The 16,280-nt window shown below is 36.5% G+C and overlaps 1 non-coding gene across 1 annotated transcript; it reads left to right on the forward strand.

Moving 5' to 3' along the window:
- Positions 1-321: 321 nt before the first annotated feature.
- LOC131241784 (small nucleolar RNA R71) lies at positions 322-427 on the forward strand. Its single transcript, XR_009169351.1, has one exon. It is a non-coding gene; the product is annotated as a small nucleolar RNA R71 (small nucleolar RNA).
- The last annotated feature ends 15,853 nt before the right edge of the window (positions 428-16,280 follow it).

Genomic DNA, 16,280 nt, shown 5'->3' on the forward strand with positions numbered 1-16,280 from the left:
GATCCTCTTAATGTTTCCTTTGATCTAGAAATTGGTTAAGGATCCCTTGAGTAGTAGTTTGTCCATTCCTCCAACTGAAATTTGGATGATTTCTCTAAATTGAGTTATATGTATTTGAGGTGGGTCCACTAAAAGGTCTTTGGTAGTTGTTTATGGCATTTGATTGCCCATTCAATATCACTTGAAAAGTAAGAATTGTTAGACAATTCTCAGTTATATGTATGTTGCAAGCACAAATACCATAAACAAATTCCAGAGCCTTGTCGGGTTCAACCTTCTTAAGTTCCATGTTATGGACATGAATTATACACCATGTTTTGTAGCCATGTTGTGGACATGAATTTACAAGATCCTTATATTGCTCCCAACATTGAAAGAAGATCTCATCCTCTTTTTGTGCAAAATTCATCATTACTTTCCTTAAGCTATTCGTTTTATGATATAGAAAGAACTTTTTAAGCAACTCTCTTGTCATCTCAGCCCATGTGCTAATGGACTGTGGTCTTAACGAATGTAACCATGACTTAACCTCTTCTTTTAAGGAGAAAGCGAACAATTTCAATCTTACTGTGTCCTCAAACACGTTTGGAAAGTGTAATGTAGATATTATCTCATCAAACTCTTTCATATACAAGTATGGATTTCAGATTCTAGTCCATGAAAGTCAGAGAGTAGTTGAATTACGCTTGGTTTAATATCCACAGTTCCTACATTCAATGGAAATATCATGCAGGAATGTGTACTCACCCCCACTGGTTGTAAATAATCACATAAAGTACGAGATGGGGGTGCACGATGCACCTCATTCTCATCCTGAACTTCCTCAATTGGTTGTTGAGGTTGATTTGCAGCCATTACTTTTACTGACTTAGAGGATCTCAGATGGTGTCTAATCTGGAGATGGATAGGCAACCCTTCAACTAATCCTTCTTCGCTCAAGAGACGTAGAGTGTTGTCATGGACCCACTTGGGCATGAAAAACTCTTAGCCTTCAAACAACTTAACAAAACTAAACCTAAGAAAAAGAAAACTAAATAAAGAAAATAAGAAATCTAGAAAAGATAGAGAGGATTGGAAAGAAGTTACCCGATTAGGATTGCTATGCTAGGGTTCTACAAAACAGAAAACAAAGTTAGTTCTACAAATAAATTGGAAAAATTCTAACCTAGAAACACAAAAGAAGAACTAATCATATCTTAAACTAATTCTAAAACTAATTAATATCAGAAAAATGTTGCCATAGTCCCTGACAATGCCACCAAAAACTTGTTCACAACCCCAAGTGTAGGGACATGATGTAGTAATAACTCAATAAGACCGAGGTCGAATCCATATGGACTAAACTTGTATGTAATTTGAAAATAACTAGAACTAAAACTAGGAAAAAATCTAAATTGAAATCTAGAATAGTTGAGAATAATTGTGAATGAATTATTAATAATCAAAAGGGAACTAGAGTGCTAAGGATCTACTTATAGCTATCAAGATGCTACCTTGCTTGATTCAATAAACACAACTAGAATCGAAGTTTTATCCTATCCAATTGGAAGTTAAATAATTGAAGCACAATTTGAACTTTGCATTGAATTAGTTCACACATGGAGTATTGCGATGATTGGAAGGGATTCCATCATCCTACCATGCTTAGGAGACAATGGTGAACAACAGGATTTATCAATCTCACAATCTGATAATGGAAAAGAAGATATTCAAAGCTATTGCAGCATCTATTGTAATTTGAGTCACAACAAACCATAGAAAACTAAAAATATTCCTTAAATTCAAACTAAAAGTCAATGAAGTTCAACATAAATAAAAAATAAAAACAAGATAAACATCCCAACACGCTACAAGCTTCACCACCTAGCCCTAGCTAAGAGGTTTATCCAACCAAAGCCATAATTGAACTAAAAACTCATAAACAAAGTATAAAAACTAATTAGAAGAAGCATGAGGAAGAAAGAAAGACTCCTTAAAATTCTCGAACACTTTGCTCCATTCTTCTAACCATAATTCGTGCTTAGAAACAATTAAGAGACCCATATTTATAGTATTCTTTTGGACCGACTTTGAAACCGCCTCAAATTTAAGTAAGAAGTTACGCTTTGGTCGGATCAAAGTTAGGTTCGGTAGGATTGAATTAAGGCTGAAAATCACACTTTCTTGCTGAACAATTCTGCGAGATTTCGATCAGACCAAAATTGGCTTCGGTCGAACTGAATTAAGCTTGAAAATTCTTCTTCTCGCTAGACTGTTTTGTGTGATTTTAGTTGGACCAAAATTGTACGTCAGAAAAATCGAAAGTCTGTTTTAGGATAATTCTGCTTCAAACTCAGAATTCTAGAATTTGTTTTTTCAGGACAATTTTTAAGAATACATTTTTTTTAGGACAATTTTCAAGATTCCTTTTCTTTACTTCAAATCTTCGATTCTCTTCATTTCTCACTTGATTTCTTTGGATCTTTGGCATGCGAATTCTTTATTAAGGACTTCCAAATCTCTAAATATTCATTTAGTAATCTTTTGAGCATAAATCTTCCTTTTGGCATTAATTTCACCTTAAGCCCTCGAAATCACCTCGCACATGAAAACATGCATAATAAGCATTATCATGTTTATAAAACCAATGTATAAATAGAGAAAAATATGCAATATTTGACACTCAACAATCCTCAACTAATCCACATGTCAGAACAGTTCGCCACTGGAAATATCACAAGGGTCTAGTATACTCCAACATTGGATGATGCCCCATCACATAGATGACCAAGTGACTGGAAGAGACCTCACCATCTGCCTTGCCAGTGGTATATCAATGCCGAACCGGCTCGTTGATAGCAGACCCATTTATGAGCTATTCAAATTCAACCTAGCTTACAACCTCCTACCCTCGGGTAAATAAGCTCACACCCCTTTTTAACCAATCACGATATAGTGAGAGACACGGCCTACTGGTATTCGGCACTCGAGCGCTCATGTTATCCATTCGGTCTCGACATTAAAGCATCCTACTGGTACCATAAGGGCTTATGGATTTTCACTCAAGGACATCCCTAGCGCACTAATGCTAGAACAGATGTTTCCGGTCTCCAATCCAACCATCCACAATATGCATGTGGAGGCCATAACCTTGATGTCGCTAGGGAGTAAAGTGATTGTGACATACAAGATGTGAAATGCATGAGTCATACCATCCAAGTCATGCACCAAATCTACGTGTATTGCATGATCATGTGGGGCAGCCTTATCTCATATGGGATCCCCTAAGTATCTCAACCCAAAGGGATATGCTATGATCAATCATCATCCACAACATGCATACAAATGATGTGTATGGGCATATATCTAGGCATGATATCATTATACTAAGCATGTTGTCAGTGTGTTCTACCAGGCCAAGTATACTAGCTATTATCAAACATATCAGACAATAATCGTGTAATACCCCGAAGTTTTCAATACCTGAGTATTGAAAGTTCTCAAGTGTTACCATGAAGTTTAACTTAGTGTGTAAATATGTATGATACCTATCTAGCTATCCTAACATTATATCTATTTTCTAACATGAATATGACCATTGGGAATAATATTCATTCATAGATCAAGCCATTGACCCCTTGATTTTAAGACAGGACCGTCATATATCTATATATTCTAATATATCCATCATAACCAACCATTCAGTCAACTACTCACCACTAAGTAATTATAGCTGACCGTCCACTTTGATTTTCGACCACCCGATCATAATAAACTAACCACTTAATCTCTACATCTATTCGTACATGCATCAGATTGAGATTCTGATCCATTCATCGTGTTCACCACTTATGAATGTGCTTAACCTACCATCAAAACTATAGTATGAGAAACTTACAGATGTGAACAAGTCACTTGAATCTAACGGTATACATGTTCTGCCTCCTGAACACTTCAAAAACCCACTTGTGATCACCCGTTTATAAAATTGACCATACACCCACTTACATATATGTTAAGATTATTAACTATCAAGTTTTTTATTTTTAACATGTCATCTGACCATCCATTATGTTGTTTTTTTGTTAGCATGTTAGTACACCCCACTATCAGTACACACTCCTCATCCCCCACTAGGGAATTGACACCAAGACCTCAATGTTGAAACGAGGTATCTTCACTCAGTCTACCACTTGAGCTATGGATCAGGGTGTTATCTGACCATCCATTATGTTGGTTGATATATGTACATTCATTTAATTAATTTAGTGAATAATTCTTCATTCATAATGATTTACATATAAGTTTTTTTGTAAGAATTACTTAGAAACATTCCTATAACCATGTAGAACCATTAGATTTCCCAAAACTCTAATATCAACAATAATTGCGAAAATGTCATCAACCTAGACCCTTGAATTCTAGATCACATAGTTCTTACTATCCGTTTGATGTGAAATTTTATACCATGCCTATGTATCATAAATTAACCATACATGTCAAATTTCAGCCCTTAAATCATGGTGAAAGTGACCCAACTGAAAAAATTAGCACCTTAACCGTTGATTTTAGTGTTCATTGAGTAAAAAAACCTCGTGGGTAGTCGTAGTAGGATATTTCCCTTCATATAAATGACTTGAATAACACATAATATTGACTAAGTATGAAATATGAAGACCCCACTTTGGTACGCTTTTCCTTAGGCACGAAATTATCCTTTCGAGGTTTACCAACTCTTTATAAATCTAGATCTTTCGATTTAACCACTTCATGCCATCCATCGCAACTCAAATTTAGACCACACTTTGGTCTCATATAAATATGAAGTTATATAAAATTTAGACCCGATCTATGATCCCACACCATTGAATGTTGAAGCCAATTCCTTCGTCTTGTTGTACAAGGTGAAATTTTAGATTTAAGCCTTTTCCACCATTGATCAATCACTAAATTTTATCCAACCGTTTGCCTATCCTAACTACATAATTCTTCCAAAATTGGGCCCTGATTATTAAGTGTGGATCGTTAATTGAGATCAAATTCGTTTTAACACTAGTTAGGAGAATTTTCAAGATAGGCCAATCTAAATTTTGGATCACCAAGAAAATCATATACCCCGGCCCTATTCGACGACCTCAATATACTAGATAAATTAGATTTAAAGAAAGATCACTAGAAAAGGTCAAATTGGAGAAACCTAATCCAAGTGGGATGTGAAACACACCTCATCTCATACGGCCACTCTTTTATAAAAGGAGTGTGTTCCCTTCTCCATCCATACACCACCTACAAAATGTCTAAGAGAGAAAGAGAAAGAGTAAGAGAAAGAAAGAGCGAGAGAGAGAGAGAGAAGGAGAAAGAAAAGCCTAAACGCCCATCATCCTCTTCCTTCTTCACACCTGTGGTGTCTTCCTTTTACTCAAGCGATTCTGTGATTCATGTAGAAATTTTTCTACATGAATATATACCTAAGTTTTAAATCTAAGGCTAAGGTGAGGGATTACTTTAAAGCTTACACTAATTTGAGTTAATATAATTTATCTTGTTTTTGCATATTTTCATATTACTGGGATTTTTTCATGTAATTGATTGATTTACCATTATCAATTATTTGTCCTTTTGGGAATTATGGTTAAGGTATGATTTTAATTATGCATAATTTTTATGAATTTATGTAAAGTGATGAATACAAGCCTTGCCCTTTGCCAGTTTTGAGAGCGACACATGCTTCCACTCTATATTGAGATGATATTTTAATCGTCTCTCCTTATTTTTGTTGAGTTAGAATATTTGCTACTCTTCTCATTTATTGAGTTAGATTATTATTACTCTTCTTCTTTATTAGGTTAACCTTTTTTCTACCTCCTTTTATAGCTTAGGCATATGTCTTAGAATTTCAGAACCCTCATGGTTCGACTTATTTCTCTATTGATGTAAGTGATGTATTATAGGCATCATATAGTAGTTCATATATATTATCATGGATGTAATGCATTTCAAGTAGTGGCCCTCTTGGTCGGCACGTAATCTTGTGAGTTGGTGAGTGGTGCACAATCATGTAAGTAAATCGCCATGCGTGTTACATGGTGATGACCACAATGAATGATGGACTGCACACACTATGCTAGGCATACATTCATGTAAATTGGTTACGCATACTAATACCACTCGTAGTGGTGGAGTATAAGACCTATCAGAACCCTCACATTATTCTTATGAATCTCTTTAATTATTGCTAATCTTAAAGGATAACAATCACTAAGTAGGGCATTGACCCTCTCCAACCATATAGATATTGCATGTGAATCATAAGTTGATGATATGGCTGATAATCATTCTATAGAAAATTCTTTCAAAAGAAAAAAGAAGAAGGACAACACCACGAATTATTTTATATATTTTTCACTATAAACTTTGATAATATAATAAGCTCTCATTGAGAGGGCATTAAAGAATTATTTGTATGCTTTTTTATTCTAATGGAATAATAAATACAGTCAATTTTATTCTCATGAATGGTTACCATCATGAATGTAATTGGATGTGATTTATCTATAAAAAGAAGTGTGATTTTGAAACATCCAATTTTTACATTATTAACACCTAGAATTCTCAGGCACGAGTATGTACTCAGGCCACGAAAATTCGGGATGTTATAGTTGTTATCAGAGCATGAGAATGAGATTAACTGGGCTTGAGGGCATGGACCATCATAAACTTTATAAGCCTAGGATAGAATCATGAATTAGATATTTATGCTTATGATTGTCACCCAAAGAAGTTAGGAAATTGAGGAGTTAGAAACCCATATTTAAGTTCCCCATTAAACTTGCTAGACATAGATTTTAGAAACTAAGAGTTTAAATAACATCGGAACAAATCTTTAAAATATGAAATGGACTTGTTCTGAACTATGAGTAATCCTTTAATATAGTCACAATCAATAAGAACAAGTCTCTCATATAGAGATAGAGATTTCCTAATTTTTATAGAATTTCCAACTATTTTAATGAAATTCTGACATATTACGAAATCTCTACTAGTTGTACTAAGTGGACATATTAAAAAATTTTGAAAATTTTCTGGTAGCTTACTTAAGTTGCAAGAAATCTCCCCCTAAAATTTCAACCCAATTGGATTAGTACAAAATTCTATAAAAACTTGACAGTAGAAAAAATCAGTAGGAACTACTACTGGACAACGGAGTTTTATACACCTCACAAGGGTGAAACACCCCACAAACCATGAAATATTACCTTGAAAATTTTCCTGTAGTTTTGAAAATAAGTCAGGGGTTTAATCTCCAAGTATTGAATAGATCAAATGTATGGTTTAGAAAATAAAATTTTGGGAGTGATAGGTTATTAATATAAAACGATTTTGGGAATTTACAACTATTCATATAAACAATAACACTAAAGCTTAGGTTCAACATGGGATGGACCATTGGGGCTTATCCTTTGTGGAACCTAGGGTACTTTTATGGTGAAAAAAGAAGAAGAGAAGTACATGATACTTCTTAAGGATTGAGAACAATTAAGGCCATGGATTTATGGAATCATATTCAAGCAAGTTATAAACGGTTTGATCCGAGTACCAAATCCCGGGTGCTTACCAATGAACTCAATGCCATGATCAAGAAGAAGTTCGAGACTCACCCGGAATGGATGATACCAAAGAATTCACCGCCCTGACCAGGCAAGAGTTCAGTGTATCAGGATTAGCCGTACTATAACCGCTTTCCATGTTGCCCCAAAACATTAAGATAAAAAATATATATAGAGAAACTTTACTCTAGATAGTGAGGGAACTAATGTGTGAAATACTATAAAGTTAAAAGCACAAATAAATAAAATAATTATATGTATATAAAACTTGTGGTCGAGATATTCATTTAAGGGGGGTAGATTGTAGTGACCCGATTTCATATAGCCATTTATACGCACACCTAAACATATATATCTACCTCACGAGTAATATAGTGAAAACTTAAGCATAATGAATCAGTATAAATGATAGGAGTAATTAAATTTTAGGGACGAAATTTTGTTTAAGGGGGTAGATTGTAATACCCCAAACTTTCAAGAACTTTTTAATACCAGAGTATTAAAAGTTCTCGAGTATTACCATGAAGTTTAACTTAGTGTGTACATGTGTACGATACCAATCTAACTCTCCTAACCTAACATTTGTTCTCAAACATGAATATGACCATTGGGAATAATATTCATCCATAGATCAAGCCATTCAACTGTTGATTTTAAGATAGGACCATCAAATATCTATGTATTCTAATATATCCATCATAACCAACTGTTCAGTTAACTACTCACCATTAAGTTAGGATATCTGACTGTCCACTCTAATTTTGGATCACGCGATCATAGTAAACTAACCACTCAATCTTTACATCCGTTTGTACATGCATCGGATTGAGATTTTGATCCATTCATCTTGTTCACCACCTATGAATATGCTTAGCCGACCATCAAAACTATAATATAAGGAACTTATACATGTGAACAAGTCACTTAAATCTAACAGTATACATGTTCTACCTCTTGATCACTCCAAAAACTCACTTGTGATCACCCATTTACAAATGTGACCGTATACCCATTTACTTACATGATCAGAGTACAAACCATCAAGTTTCTTTTTTTTTTTTTTAAAAAAAATATGTCATCTGACCATCTATTATGTTGGTTGTTATATGTACATTGACATAATTAATTTGGTGAATAATTCTTTGTTTATAATAATTTAGATATAAGTTCTTTTATAAGAATTGTGTAGAAATGTGCCAATAACCATGTAGAACCATTAGATTTCCCAAAACTCTCATATCAACAATAATTATAAAAATGTCATTAACCTAGACTCTTGAATTCTAGATCACATGGTTCTCACTATCCATTTTTTATTAAATTTTATACCATACCTATGTATCATAAATTAATTATACATGTCAAATTTTAGCCCTTAGATCATTGTAAAAGTAAGCCAATTGACAAATCAACCCCTTAACTATTGATTTTGGTGTCCATCGAGTGAAGGAACCTCGTGAGTAGTCGTAGTAGGATATTTCCTTTCATATGAATGACTTGGATTTCACATAATATAGACTGAGTTTGAAATATAAAGACTCCACTTTGGTAGGCTTTTCCTTAGGCGCGAAGTTATCATTTGGAGGCTTACCAACTCTTTATAAATCTAGATCTTCCGATTTAACCACTTCATGTCATCCATCATAACTTAAATTTGGACCAAACTTTGGTCTCATATGATTATGAGGTTATACAAAATTTAGATCCCGATCTATGATCCTACACCGATGAACGTTGAAGTCAGTTCCTTCCTTTTGCTGCAAAAGGTGAAATTTCAAATTTAAGCCTTTTCCACCATTAATCAACCACCAACTTTTATCCAACCATTTGCCTATCCTGACTATACAATTTTTCTAAAATTGGGCCATGATCATTAAGTGTGGACCGTTAATTGAGATCAAGTTCATTTTTACACTAGTTAGGAGAATTTTCAAGATAGGACAATCTAAATTTCATATCGCCAAGAAAATTATATACCCTGACCCTATTCGATGACCTCAACATGCTAGATGAATTATATTTAAAGAAAGATCGCTAGAAAAGCTCAAATTGGAGAAACCCGATACAAGTGGGATGTGAAACATACCCCATCTCACACGCCCACTCCTTTATAAAAGGAGTGCGTTCCCTTCTCCACCCACATACCACCTCCAAAATGTCTGAGAGAGAGAGAGACAGAGAAGCCTAGACGTCCATTATCCTCCTCGTTCTCCACATGTGTGGTGTATCCCTTTTGATCAAGCGATGCCATAATTCTTATAGAAACTTTCCTACATGAATATCTACTTAAGTTTTAAATATAAGGCTAAGGTGAGGGACTCCTTTAAAGCTTACACTAATTGGAGTTGATGTGATTTATCTTGTTTTTGCATAATTTCATATTACTGTGATTTTTTCATGTAATTGATTGATTTAACATTATTAATTATTTATCCTTTTGAGAATTATGGTTAATGTATGATTTTAATTATGGGTGATTTTTATGAATTTATGTGGGGTGATGCATACAATCCTTGCCCTTTACCAATCTTAAGATCGATGTGTGCTTCCACTCTATATTGAGTTGGCCTTTTGCTCCTCTCCTTATTTTTGTAAAGTTAGCCTATTTGCTACTCTTCTCTTTTATTGAGTTAGCTTATTACCACTTTTCTCATTTATTAGTTTAGCCTTGTACTACCTCCCGTTGTGGCTTGGGCATGTGTCTTGGAATTCCAAAACCCTCATGGTTTGACCTATTTCTCTATTGATGCAAGTGATGTTTTATAGGCATTATATATAGTGGCTCATATATATTGTCGTGGACGCAATGCATTTTGAGTAGTGGCCCTCTTGGTCGGCACATAATCTTGTGGGTTGGTGAGTGATGCATAATTGATGTAAGTACCGCCATGCGTGTTACATCACTTCTCGGGATTGGATGTCACAAATAGTCACTCCATGAATACATCGTATCACATAAATCCTCCAATCGCATTGTTATGTTGCCTTGAGATGTTCGCATAAATTCACGTTAATGTTAGACACACCGATAAATCTCTGTAGTGTGAGAATGCGGGGTAAGCTGGATTTTTTATGAATTATATTCCACGTTGTAATGATCACTATGTATAATGGAGCTCACACACTTTTCTTGGCATGTATTCATATATATATTGGTTGTGTATATTAATACCACTTGTAGTGGTGGAATACGAGACATCAGAATCCTTGCATTATTCTTATGAATCTCTTAAATTATTGTTAATATTAAAGGATAACCATCACTATGAATAGAGCATTGACCCTCTTCAATCATACAGATATTGCAGGTGAATTACAAGTTGATGATATGGCTGATAATCATTATATAGAAGATTCTTTCGAAAAGAAAAGAAGAAGGACAACACCACGAATTGTTTTATTTATTTTTCAGTGCAAACTTTGATAATGTAATAAGCTTCCATTGAGAGGGCATTAAAGAATTATTTGTACACTTTTTATTTAAATGGAATAATAAATACAATCAATTTTATTCTCATAAATGGTTACCTTCATGAATGTAACTGGATGTGATTTATCTAAAAAAAAGAAAAAAAATAAGGTGCGATTTCGAAGCATCCAATTTTTACATTATTAACATCTAGAATTCTTGGGCATGAGTATGTACTTGGGCCACGAAAATTCGTGATGTTTCAAATCTGCCTTAATCAGCACATCATATACAAAGAGTGGGAACTGGCATTAGAAATATAAAAGTCTATGTGGCGTGGCCTACATTAGACTAACATCAGCTCCTCATGTAGCTTATAAGGCATGAATAAAAAATATATAACATGGCGAGGTCCACTGGGAGTTCCCGGATGGACATCCACATGTACAACACATGTGTCACTAGGCTACCAATCCATTTAGGCACATGACCCATCAATGATGTCCCAAAATAATCAGATTATTAATGACATCACTACAATTACTTTAGTAGAATGATCTGCATCGTCTGATCATTACTAACGTAAATCGATGGTTTTAGATCATTGGTTAGTGACTAGGATGTGATCCTATACTCATGTCCCATCTGAGTCTTGGGATTTCATCAGTTCAAGCAAAGTATATGCTTAAATGGATTTATTATAATTAAAGTTTCAACATTCACACATGTATTAATTTAGCGATTTGAACTAAGACAATTCCGGGGATTCCAAAATCCAAGGGATCCCAAAACCAAGGATTCCCAAGTCCAAGAGGTTTCTACCCCCACATTTCCCTATGGTGCGGCCCACTTGAGATCTGGATCAGCTTAAGTTTTGGGCCCATAGCCTTACATGATCTGATAAGATGGATGAATGGAGTGGATAGGATACATACATCATGTAGGGTTCCATGTGTGGGCCCCACTTCCATGCCCAGCATGGGCATCCGGCTGCCCACTGGGTGTTGGCATTTTATTTTATCTTTTTTTATACATATCAATGCGGGCTCCACGTAGATCTTCTACTCCGTTCACCGCATAGTCCATCTCAAGAGGGTCTAATCGGCTCTGATTTGGGTTGATTTAGATAAACAGGGACTCCACAGTGGGCCTTAGAAGATTTCAACAGTAATGGTTCGTTTCTTGTGGCCCACTTAAGACTCGAATTCATGTCATCTTTTGGCCTATGGCCTAAAATGATCTTGAGAAGTTAGTGGACAGAACAGATTCAATATAAACATCAAAATGGGGTCCCACTTATGAGACCTAAAATTGGCCAAGAATGGGTTAGCCCCCACGTGCATGGCATTTATAATTTTTTTTATATATTATTATTATATATATTTTTTTATGTTTTACATACACAATTAAGGTTGGCCCCAAGTGGATGATCTAATCTGTTCACCATCTTAGTCGGAACGAGTGGAGTCCAATAGACTTTGGCTTGGGCTATTTAGATGATCAAGGACTCCAAAGCAGGCCCTAGAAGGTTTCAATAGATGGACATTATTCCCCTTAATACGGCCCACTCGAGACTTAGATTTGCCTCAAATTTTAGCTTATGGCCTAAAATTATTTGGAGGAGATGGTGGACAGTGTGGATTAAACACATGTCATGGTGGGGTCCACGTCTGGGGGCAGCCCAAGGAGGCTTCTGCCCTCACGCCATTGGGCAATAACGCCCAGTGACACCTTCCTTTTTTTCCTTTATTATTATTATTTTATTTTCTACTATGCGGGGTCCACGATTGGATAATCCATTCTGTCCATTATGTCGAAGAGCTCTCTATGGACCAAAGGAGTCCAATGTTGGATAGGTTTCATCACATACACACACAAGTAGGCATTAAAAAGTTCCAATAGTGGGACTTTGTTTCCCTTGGTGCGGTCCACTCGGGACTTGGATCGGTCTCATTTTTCGGCTCAAAGCCTAAAATGATATGGAGAAGGTGGTGGACGGAGTGGATTAAAAAAATACATCAAGGTAGGGTCCATGGCTGGGACGCCCCTACCCCATGTCCGCATGGCTAACGTGAGGGGGTTCTCCCACCCCCATTATGGGTTGTGGTGTGGTCCACCCAATGGTTGGATCGATTTGATTCTTAGGCTCCACAGCTAAAATGAGCTAGGGGATGGATGGATGGTGTGGATCATATATATATATATATATATATATATATATATATATATATATATGGAAAAGGTTCTATACGGTTGAGCTCATGGGAACTCCCCATGAGGTCAAGCTGTGTGGGCCCCACCATGATGTATGTCGAACATCTACCCCATCAGTCAAATGTACCATTCCATAGTGGGCGTAGGACTTAAAAATCAAGTCAATTCATGACTTGTGTGGGCCACACCACATACAAAAGCTAAGAGGGGTTTCCATTAAAACATACATAATCATTTTTTAGGCCCATCGAGATGTGGTTCACAAATCCAGCTCATTGATTATGTGTGTCCCACTTGGATGAGGGGTCAGACCAAGTTTCAGAAGCATCCAAATTTCAGGTGGGACCCACCAAGTGCTTTTATATGTTTTAGGCATGTTTTCACATGATTTTAGATGGTATGACCCACTTGAGATCCGTATACGGCTGAGTTTTGGGATATCTCATAATTTAAAGGGGACCCATCAAATGCATGGTGTTGATGTTTGACATACATCATGGTGGGGTCCACATAGCTTGACCTCATGGGGAGTTCCCATGAGCTCGACCGTATAGAAACACACACACACACACACACACATCATGATGGGGCTCACTAAGGAAGCCCACGCGGTGGCTTTGGAAGGTAAATGGTGCCAACAGTGTCTCTGGACATCGTTTCATCCAAAGGCAGTGCCACTGCCTCTCTCCCTTTCTCGTGTTTTTAGGGTGAGGTGGGGCCCACCTAGGAAATCCACTCCATCCATTCAAATGTCCAACTCATGATGGGACCAAGAAGCTTTGGATCACATTAAAATTTGATGTATTTTCACCATCCAAGTGTGCTTACACAATCAATTGGTTTAAATAGAAAATAAACATCATGGTGCGCTACACAAGGTGATCCATGCTATGATGGCATATGGGACACTTTCTTCAATAGCATGGCTCACTTGTGGGTCCCATAACACCATGAGAATAAGAAAAGAAAGGGAAAGGAAGGGAAAGAAATCCAACCATCGGGGTGGTGCCTGCTACTATGGGGTCCACCACATACTCAATACATGATCAAGGTGGGTCCCACCCATATCGGCCCACCAAAATAGAGAAATTACAAAGAATGTGAGGGTTTTGACCCTCACTTAGAAGGATGGACGGTTGTATTGGCTTGAATCGGTGATCAGATGGTCCACCAAGCTCCTCTCCACCCTTAACCTCCTCTAATAACTCTTTTCTCTTTTTTCTTACTCTTACTCTCTTGATATTTGATAACCCTCTCTCAATCTCTCTTTTTAATCTCTCCTAAACGCTCTTTTCTCTTAATCTCTCTCTACTCTTTCTTTCTTTTCTCTCTTTCTCTCATAATCTCTCCCTAATCTTTCTTATATTTTTTCTCTCTCAATCTCCCTCTACTCTTACTAGAAAATGGTAGAAATGAGAGGGAGTTAGAGAGATTTTTTATGGTAGAGATTTTAGGATAGGGAGGGAATAAGGGAAAGATGGAGGGGTAAAATGGGGAGAAAGGGAAGAAAATAATGATGGCTAGCATAGTTAGGGGTATGGTTTGCATGAGAAGGGCATGAACTTGTTTGACTAATGGGGAGAGAGTGACATGAGTTATGGGTGGCTTGATTGATGGATTGATGGATTGATTGATTTGACAACATAGAGATTTGTGCAATTAGGGCCCGCGTGCATCGCATGGCCTACCTCAGAATGTGTCAAAATTGTAACTTCTAATCTAAGGGTCAAAATGGGGTGTGTAGCGCGGCATTGGAATCCTAATGCGCGGTCACTAGGGTACAAGTCTAGGGATATTACAGTACTTTAATGGGGTTGCAATCAAAACTCATCAATGTGGTTTGTCGGGAACATGTCGTTGTCGATGTAGAAGTGTTCTGAAGGCCTCATGAGGTTACAGGTCTTACACATGATCTGCCACACAATTACCATGGTAAGGCAGAGTTGTCAATGATGCCCAATCTCATACAACATCTCCACTATGAATGTGATTAGGTCCGTGCAATTACCCTTACATGGGTAAACGTTGGTGGTGAAGATCAAGTGGAGAAAGCGATACCAGGAAGTCATCTTTGACGCCCTCAGGGCATTGCCCTTATACCACAAGACATTGTGAGCCCCTCTTAGGGAGTGAGTCCACAACTCCCATTGGGCTGGAGATGTCAAATCAGACTCAGGGAAGTTGATGCTAGTTAGTGGAACCTTGATTAAATGTGTTATGCCCTGAAATTTGGTACTCGAGTTGGCTGAGTCCAAATTCAGATTCCAGGAATGTGAGTTATATTTAACCAAATATAAATCGCAATTCACATAATTTCCATGCATTTTTAAGTTAAATAGAGCAACTAAGGGAGATAAACTAGTATCATTTCCATTAACAAATGTTCCACTAAATTATCATCATGTCTTAATTACATTTAAATAAAATACATTGAATTTTAATTAATCTTCAAATGAACTAGAGGAAAAATCTTCAATCTTGACCAACTGGTTCTACATATTAAACCTTACAAAACAATCTATACGAGTGTGAGCGCGACCGCTCATAGGGTCACATCATTCCCAAAATTAAAAATTCTACAATAACACCAATATAACTTAATAAAATAAACATGTTCAATTATGAGTATTAAATCAGTATTTTACATGACAATAATAACAATTTGGTATTTATAATAATAAAATAAGATAAGACAACTAAAATCCTTTCTAGTTCAATTCAGGGCAAAACACTCATGTGTGTTGATCATTTTAGGGAATAACCCTTGATAGAGCATCGGTGTCAATCCTTTTAGGTACTGACCCTTGGCAGATCACCAGTGAATAAATTTTTAGGGTAATATCCAAGGCAAAGTACCTGTGTATGCATATCTTTTAGGAAATTACCCAGGGCAGAGCACCTGTGACAATCCTTTCGGGAATGACCCTGGGCAAAATACCCATACCGTGCCAATCCTTTCAAGAATGACCATGAGTAGCGCACCTGTGTGACTCATATCCTAGCCTATAACATTCCGTAGGCTTCCGCAGTCCGCCCGGGCGAATTTCAATGACCCATAATTTGTAGATAGT

This window comes from Magnolia sinica, chromosome 3 (assembly GCF_029962835.1).
Source record: "Magnolia sinica isolate HGM2019 chromosome 3, MsV1, whole genome shotgun sequence".
Classification (NCBI taxonomy): domain Eukaryota; kingdom Viridiplantae; phylum Streptophyta; class Magnoliopsida; order Magnoliales; family Magnoliaceae; genus Magnolia; species Magnolia sinica.